The following is a 3481-nucleotide window of genomic DNA, read 5'->3' as shown; positions in this document are numbered from 1 at the left end:
ATTTTTTTTTTTTTTTTTTTTTTTTTTTTTTTTTTTTTTTTTTTTTTTTGGAGAAATTGATATTTTGTATGTTCCCAACCCACCCCTACCAAACTAAATGTTCATAAAATAAAAAATGTGAAAATATTTTTTAAAAAATAAAATAAAATCATGGAAATAATAATAACTTCAAATGTTTAGATTGGGGAGGAGAACAAATCACCCTCTATAAGGGTGTGGAAACCTTCCCGTAGCAGGCGCGTTTTAAAATCTTGAGGGGAAGCCAGAAATGGAAAGTCCAAAGAGGACAATATCGGCTAGCGGTGGATCTGGGTCGTTACAAATGGTATCAGAGCCAGTCATCGGACGATGTGCCAGCCTTCTCACGATTCTCCAAAGGGGGTAGACACGAGGCGGTGTGCTAGTAAAGACGCTGGCCCCAAACGGAGGTGGATTTGGGGGCGGTCCCACATCAATTGGATAAAGGAACGAGTGCTAGCGAGGACGCTGGGTCCCGAGGGGGGTGGATTGTGATGTCCTACATTGGTTGGGAAGGAGAACAAATCACCCTTTATAACAGTGTGGAAACCTGCCCCTACCAGACCCATTTTAAAGCCTTAAAGGAAGCCGGCCTTGAAGGAAAAGCCCAAAAGGATAATATCTAGCGGTGGATCTTTAAATTTTAAAATATTGAAAATGAAATATATTAAAAAGAAATAATAAAAAAAATTAGGAATTTATGTTTAAAATTATTTTAGGAAATCTTCTAAAATGGAAATTTTAAAAATATCATTAACACCCTTATAATATATATATATATATAATATATATATATATATATATATATATATATATATATATATATATATAAATAAAATAAAAATAAAATAAAAAATTCTCACTAGACGAAAATTGACTATCAACACCCCAAAATTATCTATTGAAAAGCTCGTGTGTATTATTTAAAGATATTTTTTAATTTAAAAAAATTAAAAATATTCTTGAAGTTTTTAAAAAATGTTTAATTTATTTTAAATTTAAAATATATTTTTGAAATGGTTTATTATATTTTTTTTAATTTAAAGGTAAATTAAAACTTTTTTATTATTATTATTATTATTATTAATTTAGGTTTAAAAATAAAACAAAGGCGGGAATTTTGAAGTGTAAAATAAGGACCGATTAATATTTGACTTTTTTTTTTTTTTATCTCGAGGCTTCCCTGATTTCCCGACATAATCGATTAAAGTAAAATGAGCAATGTCGCACCCCCGGGCATAGGTACCTACACATTAAAAATTAATTAATTAATTAAGTAAGTAAGTAAAAAATGATTAAATGTCCATAAACCTTAGGAAATTAACATGATGACATAATTGCCCCTCGCCACGTGGCTCTCGATCATTGCACCATTTTTTTATCCTTTCTTAACAACAAAACGGTAATCATTACGAGGACCTTCTTATTATCTTTCGAGAAACCTAAAACTTCTACAAAATTACTGAACATGGTAAGCCCACAATTAGCTAATATTATCTAATTTAGCTCACTGCGTATTATCGTCAGCTTCACGGTTTCAAAATATGTCTACTAGGAAGAGATTTCCACAGTCATACAAGGAATGTTTTGTTCCACACTCCAACCAATCAGGGATCTCACGATCCACCACTCTTGGACACAACGCGTCTACTAGGGAGAAATTTTCACACTCATATAAGGAATGTTGTGTTCCCCACTCTTCAATCCACCCTTTTTGGAGAGTAGCATCCTTACTGACACATCGTTCAATGTCTAGCTCTAACACCATTTGTAACCGCTCAAACCCACTATTAGCTGATAGTGTCCTCTTTAGACCTTTCTTTCACCGGCTCACACTCAATATTTTAAAACACATCTACCGTGACATACTTATAAGGAATACATCGTTTCCTCTCAAAATTTCATCAGATCTCACGCTTTTTCTTTCTGATTTGGTTCCAAACGAGAAATGGACAATTTTAACCCCACTCGATATCACGTGGCTGAGATTTTGAGAGAGTGGGTACCCTTTTTTGGTGTCTCGCATCTAAATAAAACCTTCACTTCTTTTATATATTTAAAAAAAAAAAAACCATTTTATTTATTTATATTTCTAAAATCCCACCTTTTTTATTTATTTATTTTTTTCAAAAGGTTATATTGTCGATTTTGAGCCGTTAGATCGTTAAAAATAATCACTAAAATACACAAATCCACCGACAAAGCATTTGGGAGGGGAAAAAATTGGTTGGAATTTCCTCTTAATCCATTTATTTATTTATTATTTATTTATTACTATTTCTGATGTGGAAATTTCGGTTCCCCCATGTGCTTGCTCGTTGAAGTGGATTGTCGACTCAATAAATAAAAATTAGAACCAAAAAAGGGAAAAAAAACGATTGGCTGACAGGGATTGCCATGTGGACTGCTAAGGACAGAACACGTGTGACGAGTTGATGAACAATAGGTTGCCAAGTAATTGTCAAGTCTAATCAGCCACCATGTGGAACCATATCCAAAATAATACTAATAATAATAAATGTCTACGTATTTGTTTAATTCCATTTTAGTTTATTTACTTTTAAATATCTAAATTAAAAAAAAAATCGTATATAAAGAAAGAGTCCGTATAAATTATTAAAATAATAATAATAATAATAAACTAATTTTAAATTTTATTTGAAATTTTTTGAGGAGAATTATTCTGTAACAGTCCAAACCCACCACTAGTAGATATTGTCCTGAAAAAACGTGTCTGTTACGGAGAGGTACTTCGTTCTCCTCTCCAACCAATCTGCGATCTCACAATCCACTACGGTTTAGTTTCTAGCTTTAATATTATTCGTAACATCCAAAACCCACTATTATCAGATATTATCCGTTTTATCTTTTTACGTATTGTCGTCAGTGTTATAATTCTTAAAATGCGTCGTTGGAGAAAGATGTACATGAAATTTATATTTTCTCTGTAAAAAAATATCTTTAAAAAATTAAAAATATTATTACTGGCGGACGACGGGCATTTGCTTGGCGTCTCCACCGCAGCACGTGTGAGGGAAAGGGACAACGGCGAGGCCATGTCAGCAAAGCGTGCGGAATTTCGGCGAGGTTTGCGGAACGCAAGTAATTTAAATAATTAAAATTAAATAATAATTAAAAAAGAAAAAAAGAAAGGGACCTACATTAGCTTTATAGAAGTTTGATTTTGGAGTGCAAAGCATGTGCGGTTGTCACGAGGATTTTTGGGCGCAATTAATTGTGCGTAAAATTCAATTTTTTTTTTTTTTTTTTTTTTTTTTTTTTTTTTTTTGCTCTTTTAATTACTTTTCTTCACTCTCCCCTCAATTTGCGGTGCTCATAAATTCAATACTTCCATCCCTTGCGGCAAAATTGGTACGTGTCCTTATCATTTTTAATTTCCCTTATATATATATATATATATATATATATATATATATATATATATATATATATATATATATAT

The sequence above is a fragment of the Cucurbita moschata genome, unplaced genomic scaffold, assembly GCF_002738365.1.
Source record: "Cucurbita moschata cultivar Rifu unplaced genomic scaffold, Cmos_1.0 Cmo_Scf00019, whole genome shotgun sequence".
Taxonomy (NCBI): domain Eukaryota; kingdom Viridiplantae; phylum Streptophyta; class Magnoliopsida; order Cucurbitales; family Cucurbitaceae; genus Cucurbita; species Cucurbita moschata.
The sequence above is the reverse complement of the archived record's forward strand: the minus strand, read 5'-3'. Positions refer to the sequence as shown.